We start from the raw sequence: 9083 nt of genomic DNA on the forward strand, positions 1-9083 counted from the left end.
ATTCTATCATAAGTATGTGCTACAACATTTTGTTTATTCATTCATCCATAGATGGACACTTGGGCTGCTTCCATGTTTTAGCTATTGTGAATAATACTGCCATACACACAGGTGTTCAAGTGTCTGAGTTCTTGCTTTTAATACTTCTCAGTTTATATCCAAACGTTGAATCGCTGGATCATATGGAAATTCTATTTTTAATTTTTTCAGCAACTGCCTTAACTGCCTTTCATAGAGGCTGTACCATTTTATATTCCACCAAAAGTACAGAAGAGTAAATGTATACCTTTTAATATAGGTTCTAGAAAATGTGTCTTATAGACTTAGCCCCTCGAAGAAGGGTTCTTTTGACATTCAACTTTATATCCTGAACAATGCCTCACATTTAATTGATGCTTCAAAAGTATTTTGTTGAATCAATGCATAAATAGGGTATCAAAAAAATCACTATCTTGGAACAAAGGAGTCTGCTTTTATTTGAAACATCCTGAAAACTTCAGACCAGATCCAAATAGCTGCTGAGCAGTGTCCCTAGAGATATATTTTTTTTAAAGCCGGTATATAAATCCAGAGTTTCATTTCTTAAAAACAAGTGGTCCCATAGTATATTTCTTTTTCTCTCCCCAGCTTCTTGTCAACACTAGGCTCATCTCCTAGTCCTCTTTCTTTTCTAGGCTCACAATAAAACTGATTTAAAGTAAAAGTTTCTTCAAGAATTATGCTACAATATGCTGATCTGAAAATAAATTTTCTAAAATTATTTTTTTTACCCATAAGGGGGCCATCGAAGATTTCCTGGCGATATTATTTTCTAAGAACTTATGCACAGGTTATAAACATCCTTCTGTCAGAAGCAACTAGATGCTACTTTTGATTATCTTCCATTTTGGATTTCTAGGTAAGATTTTAATGCAGCAAAAATTAAACTCAAAAGCCCTTTTATTTTATTATTACAATTAATAACTTTGTATTAGAGGGGAAAGTACTATTGACATGTATATTGAAGATTTTATTTTTTAGAAACAAGCTTGGGGATATTTTCCTTGCCATGTTCTGCCTTCTGCGTTACTAGTCATTCACAAAATAATGTGGAAAGAGGAGAGGAGGTAAAATAAGTAAACGATGCTTCCCCAAACCAGAAACTAGAGAGGCAGGCAAAGAGGTTAGGTATTTGCCTAAAATTAAATTTTATAACAGAACCATATCTTAGATAGTCGCCCAACACAAGGCCCCACTTTCTCTTGAACCTCACACCTGTGCCATGAGCCTCCACGGTAGCCCTGTAGCCACAGTAGCTCAACTTCCCTGGCCTTAGCTCACTGGACCAGGGACGGATACCTGACCAAACCAATCTCTCTTCTGGGAGCTTGCCCTTGCACCAGGAAAACAGTGATTTGTTTGCTAGCTGCTTGAATTGAGGACATATGATCCTCAGACCTCTGGGTCAGTCATGTTTAATCAACTGCACAAAGAGAAGCAGAGAAAACTGCTTGTAAACAGAGCAGAAAAGAACAGTGCAGCCCCGAAAGGGGTGGAGGTCGGGAGCGGGTGGGCAGGTAGCTAGCTCCACACAGCTCCCAGTGCTCTGAAGGCTTTCTACTTTCTGGTTCCCCTGGTGGCTGGGCGTTCCTCTAGATAGAGCCCCTCAGTCTTGGCTGGCCCACCACTACCTGGTTCCTGGTAGATGACTTTATTTTGAATCTTGTGTACATCTGTGACAGCAACTGGAGAAAGGGGTGAAGCTCAAGGATAAAGCCAGTTGGGGTGTGACCAGGGAGGTCCCGGGGAACCTGGGTGAGAAGAGTTGGGGAAGGGCAGCGGCAGAGACGCCGAGGAGAGAGCAGAAGGTCTGAGGAGAGAGTGGCAAGTTCAGCTGTGCACATGTTAAGCCTGTGGAGCCTGCAGAAAAACCAGGGGCCATTCCCCTGGGGGGGCAGTGGTGGGTCTAAAGCTCAGGAGAGAGGTCTGGACTAGAAAGAGAGACTTTTGGAATTATTAATATCTTGATGGTATTAGCAGCCATGACTGTGAGATGTTGAAAAAAATGAGTGTTCCTTACAGCACCTATAATTAAGGGACAGATGAAGAAAAAATAAACCAAAAAAAAAAAAAGACAGGGGTGGGAGAATGACTAGGAAAGCACGGAAGCACAGAAACCAAGAGCATTTTAAGAAAAGCAGAGTGGCCAATAGTGCAACTGAGTTATGAGCAAAGAGGTGCACACTAGATTTGATAAGATGAGCACTGGCTGCCCAGTGAGAATCGTTTTAGTGGAGTTGGGGTGTATGGCAGAAGCTCCATGGGGCTGACAAGGGGACGAGTAGTAGGGAGGACTGCAGGCTGGGGGTAGACAGCTCTTGGGAGAAATCTGGCGGTCAAGCAGACAAGAGAAAGAGGGCAGGAACTGGAAGGCAATGTGGGGTCAAGGAAGCCTAGGCGATCTGGGAGACATGGAAGAATGTTGAGATGCTCACAGGTAAAAGCTGTTATAGAAGCAGGAAAGTGCGCCCCTGATGAGTGAGAATGAGATCCATGCCTGGGACACGCTGCACCTGGAAACAATTCCCATGGGAGAGAGGAGAAGAAAGGAAACAAGGAGTGGGGGCGGGGGGCCACGGCTGGGATGGGGGTAAAAGGCATAAAACTGTACTCGAACGACAATTAAAATTTTAAAAAGGGGGGGAAGAAAGGAAGGAGCATAGAGGGACGTTGAGCTCAGATGTAGAATCAGTGACTGCCTCAGTTAACCCCACAGGGATCTTTGGAACTAGAATGGCCCTTCAGAGTTGTCCCAGTTTGGGCCAAGGCTGGGCATGTATCAGTCATAGGATGCCAGCTACCCTTCCAGGAAAGGGCATGACCTTGGCTGAGTCGGCGCTCCTTAGTTGAAACAGTCCCTAAAGGGGCTCGAACGGCACTCCCAGCAGCCAGGGCCACAGATGCTTTAGAGAGAGGGACCCAGGAGGACAACGCAGGGTGCCCACATTCTTCTCCTTTATAAAAAATAATAGTAATGTTTAAGCTCCTTGGCCCCATTTTCTTTTTTTTACTTTTATTTTTACTTATTCTTAGAAAGAGGAGAAGAGAGGAAGAAAGAGAGGGAGAGAAACACTGATCGGTTGCCCCTTGCACGCCCCCAACTGGGGACCTGGCCCACAGCCCAGGTACTTGCTGACTGGGAATTGGATGCGTGACCTTTCTATTCACAGGCAGGCGCATAATCCACTGAGCCACACCGGCCAGGATTCCTTGGCCCCATTTTCAGTTCCTTTCATCTTCTGGCTTCTGCCTAGCACTTTACGCTTCTCTCCTACCTTCTACTGCAACCCTACTCCTCATTCTTTGATCTCCCCAGGGCTCGGCCTGACGATCCTGGCCTTGTCCTATTCCTGCTTCAGAGTCCCTCTCAGATGTTCTGTTTCTGGGCACACTTCCCCAATTCTCACAGATAAGAGTAAATCTCTCCCTTGTCTCTCCTCCCTTGTATGAAGTTCTACCTTTGCTCCTAACCCTCCAGTGTGGTCGGTTATCTCTCTCCCCAACTGGGCTGAGCTCTCGGAGTGCAGAGACAAGCGTGCGGGGCTGAGATCAGAGTGTGTGAATGATTTCAGTGTCCCCAGCCTTATGCACTGGGTATAGATGAGGAACTGAGTTCCCGTTAGTTAAATAAATGTGTGAATAGATGAATGAACTAATGAGTTGGCAGAGCTTGAGCTCAGGGGGCTGCCTAGTCTGGAGGCTGGTGCCAAAGAGGGGAATGCCCAACAGGCATGGTGAGGACCCCTGTCCAGCTCACCTTGAGTTGATAGCCAAGGGCTCTTCTTTGGTGAGTGGGAGCAAGAGCATTTCTGGGAAGGCAGAATTTTTTAGAAAGATTTTATTTGCTTACTTTCAGAAAAAGTGGAAGGGAAGGAGAAAGAGAGGGAGGGAAACATCCATGTGTTAGAGAAACACTGGTGGGTTGACTCTCGGGGACCAGGCATGCACCCTGACCAGGGAATCGAACCAGTGACCTTTCACTTTGCGGGATGTTGCCCGACCAACTGAGCCACATTGGTCAGGGCAGGAGGCAGAATTTTTATTCCAAGGAGGAAGAGGATGGGGAAAGGAGAAAGACGGGAAGATACTCTATCTCAATGGAAGTAAGACATCAGCTACTGTCTGTGAGTATAAAGGCAGGTTCTAACCATGTAGAGCCCTGGAGTCCAGGGCTGGCTGAGTAAGCGGCCAGGGTCAGAGCCTTGGCCCGAGGGTGTAATCTGCCTCTGGTGGAGTTGGGAGACGACAGACAGCGGGAGAACAGGCAGGTTCGGAGCTTCCCCAGGCCCACTGTGTGCTGGGCTGGAGGAAAAGACAAGTCCTAGATTCACTAGGTCTTTTGAGTCTGGGGCTGGGTACTTCTAGCATCGCTGGGGTGGGGCTTCATGACACAGGATGACAGCTTCTTTCTTCTCCACTTTGAATCAAATGCCTGTTGTCCTCAAGCGTTTTCTTATTTAATCCTCACAGTACCCTTTAATATATATTATGACATTATACAGGATGGGGCAAAAGTAGGTATAGAATTGTGAGTATGAGAAACATAGTTTATTCTTGTAGTGCTTATTAATTATGATTCTCCATATGCACAGTTGTGAACCTGCTTTTGTCCCACACTATGTGTGTGTGTATATATTAATTTATTAAACACTGATACAGAACTGACTACATGCCAAGCCCTGTTCTTAGAATCTTATAAATATTAATGCATTTAATGTTCATAAAAGTCCTGTGAGATCATAGGTACTTTTATCCTGCTTTGCAGTTGAGAAAATGGGGGCACAGAGATTGGGGCTACATAGCTCATAGGCAAATGATTCTTTGCATTTTACACAACACAGAGGCATAGTCATTCATTCATTCATCAATTGGTTATTGATTGTTCCCTGGGACAAGGCCCTGAGCTAGGCAGTAGGGCACAAAGATAAATAAGACGGGATAAGTCCTAGCCCTGAAGACGCTCACGGCATCGGGTCCTGAGTTCCATGCTGCTAAGGCTGGGTGCCTGCAATTGTTCTCCATGGATGCTTCCTGCTAATCTGTCTGGAACTTCTTTATTTTTAAGCCACCTAGATGATGGAGATAACATCGTTGTGCCCTTTCACCTGCTTCTCTGGCAAGTACTTGCCTCATCTGTACCCAAGTAACTCTAGAAAGAAGAGAGCAGAGCCCCATTCATAGAAGCGAGGGAAATGCTGGGCCTTTCCCTCTGTGCCTTTGTCCATACTGTCTCCTCCCCTCGAATGCTGTCTCCAATGGTTCATCCTTTCTGCAAACTTTGGCGATAACAGTTTGCAAGATAACTTCTTTGAGTGTCCCCAGCCCCATTATGACACCACATTTAATAATGACATTTTCTTATTTCATGCTCACAACAATCCTATGGGAAAGATCTTATCACCTGCATATTATAGATAAGAAATCAGGAGTTCAACAAAGTGAAAGATCTGGCCCAAGGTCACCCAGCTAGTAAGCAGCAGAGCTGGGATTTGAACCCATGTCTGTCTGACTCTAAATACCAAGCCAGGTTTTTTCTTTTTTCCATTCTCTTTATTTTATTGCACTAGAAATTTATTTCCTTCACATATACAGAATATAAAACCTATCTTCACAATGAATTATGCCTCTCCACTCTCATTTTTTCACACAAAAATTAATGGCCACTTCCTGAAAAAAACGGAAATAAATCCCGAGACCCACACCCTTAACCCGGGTGCTACACCGCTGCTACTCCAGCTTTTGTTTCTGGAATCCTTGGATAGTCAACGTATATTCCACAATTATGCAGTTGCTTATGATCTTCGGTTGTTCCATGTGTGAATTTCTCGTTTGCTCAGCTTGATTTTTATCCCCTGTGATGCACACAGTAAATGCATAATAAATGTTTGTTGAATGAATGGATTTTACATGTATCTTGCTGAAATATACGCAGCTCTGTTTGATTCACTAGAGTGGCATAACCGAACAAGAAATAATTTTTCTTAATGTGTCCCTTATAAATTGAACCTGACTATATTTGATTAATTCCACATCATGCATTTTTATTGCACCAATCACTCTGGTATCAGGTCATATTTATTTTAAAAACAGATTCACAAAGGGTGCAGGACTGGACTGACAGTGTAAATATGTTAATAATAAAAATAATACTAAAGATATTTTACTGGAAACTCTCACATGCTAATGATGAGTAAGTGCATTCCACAGAAATATGTTTGATTTACAATGCAATTAATTTCCAAAAGAATCAGATCCTATACTGTATCTTGAATACTTAGATAATGAAAACTAAAAATGAATGTTGAGGTCATAGACTCAGAGAAACAAAAATCACCTTAAAGACCTTTAGCATTCTGTTAGAACAATAGCCCAATCACCGAAAATGGTGCCATTGTCCGATCAACTGCATCCAGATTAGGAAGACCCTCCTGGGTAGCTGCCGAGATTCTGCACTGCACAGAGCACTGTGTGCCCCGTGCAGCCCTCGAGATGCAAAGCAGCGCACAGTAGCCAGAGACTGAAGAGCCCTGGCACCTTCAATCATGAAATGAAAAGGCTTTGGGGGTTTCTTGTTCAGGAGGAAGCAAAGTCTTTCATGTCAACTCGCATTGTGGGATGTGGGAGCATTTCCATAGTTAGGGATTTGGCCCCGTCTTAGGATCCAGCTAAAAAAACAAATGCATTCTCATACCCTATTCAAATTGCAAGAAATAAGAAATGTGCTTCATTTGGTATTTCATCACTCAACTCAGACGTTCTAAGAAAGCATGCATTCTTATGCACACTTTGGGGAAAGATGCCCATTTTTGTAATAGGATTTATAAAGTTGACTCTGCCTGCTTTGTATCCAAGAGAGGAAGAAGCAGATGCCGCCAAGGGATCACGCACCACGGGCATCTTCACCGCAGTGCAAAATGGTTGTGATCTCCCCTCATTTATTAAGGACAGATCTGCTGTGACGTCGCAGACACCAGCCTTGTAAGCTTATTACCCAAATCTTATGGACAACTTTGATTCAAAAAATAACATTTTAATTACAAAAATAAGAGATGCTGCCTGGAGATAGTGCATTTTCATGTTTCTCTGGCAGTAATTGTGCATCTTAAAAGAAATACTGTGGAATGAATTATCACAATTTTCATTAAAAAAATACAACAATGCCAAAATAAATAGACTAAACTGAGCCTCTAAAAAAATTTCACAGCATAGTAGCCAAATTACATACACCGAGGAACAGAATCAGGGAGAAGAAAGTGACAGAAAACACCACATAGGAGCTTGTAGTTATAGGCTGTTTAGTAGTAGTTTACCTTTAATCTCCAAGCACAATTACCTTGAGGAAAATTAAATTTTAATTTAGAAATAAAATAACAAAGTAATTTATATCAAATGAGAAAAAATGAAACAAAATATAGCATTGAAAAACTTGCTTATGACACTGAAATGTTTTTTGGTTTATCACCAACCCCTTCCAGTGTTTCCTTCCAGTGAAACACCACTATTCTGTTAAGGACCTGAAAAGGGACAGGGCGATGATGATCTCCATTTAAGAGATTCTGTCTTCCCAGGGGGTGTTTAACATGCAGTGATTGACACAACTTTGTGCTGTTTAACCTCCTCTCCCACCTGGTCTTCACAGGGTCTTCCTATGGGACAGACAGGTGTATCATGATTAAGAGGTGGAGCTTTTGGTGCACTGGAGTTCGTATCCCTGCTCTGCAGGTGATGATGAACAAATTACTTCTCTATGCCTCAGTTTCTCATCTTTGAAGTGGGTACAATTATAGCAGCTACTTCTTAGGGGTAGCGTTAGCATGGAAGGAGATGGTGCATGCAAAAAAATAATTTTAAGTATTCCATAATGTGAGGGGGGAATGCTGAGCCAAGTTTTAAGCTCCCATTCTGTCTTTATAGCATGTTGTGTTGCACGCAGCAAAGCCAAAGCACTCCATTTCTGATGATAATGAAGTTCTGATTCTCTATCCCCTTCTCCCTTCCAGAGCGTCCTCCGCAGGCATTGTTCCCTTTGTCCTCTAAGCAGCATGCTTCTTCCATGCTGCCTTCTGGCTCCTGAAAGGTAATTTGCAATGGCCAGCATGACCGATGTGTTACCCAGAATTGAAAACATGGAAGAATTAACACCAAACGTGTCCCTGCTTTTTCAGTTTTTAATGACCTTGCCAGTTCAGAAAACCAATTTGCTTTTTCCCAACGTGGGTCAAAACATTAAACTGAATTGTCCTTAGGTTGTCACAGCTGAGTTGTCTGATTTCCCCACTCCCAACCCCACCAGGAATGAGGGGCAGGCCAGGCTGGGGCAAGTCCCATGGGGCTGTGGCGGGGCTCTGGCTACAGCTGGGGTTTTGTGTGTGAGGTGGAGAGCAGAGTGAGATTAGAAGAGCAAGTCTAAAAGAGGTTGTCACTAGAAGGGGCTAGTGAGAAGTCAGGAGTGAAAAAATCACAGGAGAAAGCGCAAACAGGAAAGACGGGTTGGGTCTGCCTTGGGGACAGTGACATGAGTGTGCTTGCCTACTGCCCTTAGCTTGTGCAGCACTAGCTGGAGGGCGGGAAACATTCTTTAAAGGGTATGAAGATGGAAAGACAGACTCTAAACCTCTGTTACATCAGTGCATGGAAAAGAAGCTCATCGGTTACAGCACAGAGTTGGGATTAAGACACCAGGCACAGAGAGTTCAGATCCAGCTCTTCTGCCCTAACCAGCTGTGATTTGAGGCAGATTACTACTCTACTCCAAACCTCAGCTTCCTCATCTGTAAAATGAGCATCATTAGAATATTTACCTATCACAGCAATCATCGGGATTCAAAGACATCACATCACACTTAAATAGAACTTCAGTAAGGATTTATCATTCTCTACACAGCTACATTTCTGCTCAAACATTAACAATCAGTGGGCCACCTCTTACCTAAAATTGTCACTTGTACCAGCACTTCCCGTTTTACAGGGTGGGGCAAAAGTAGATTTAGCATTCATATGGAAAGCAATACAATAAATAATAAATAACAATACAAGAATAAACT

Source organism: Artibeus jamaicensis, unplaced genomic scaffold, assembly GCF_021234435.1.
Source record: "Artibeus jamaicensis isolate MK-2021 breed Jamaican fruit bat unplaced genomic scaffold, CSHL_Jam_final contig_471, whole genome shotgun sequence".
Lineage (NCBI taxonomy): Eukaryota > Metazoa > Chordata > Mammalia > Chiroptera > Phyllostomidae > Artibeus > Artibeus jamaicensis.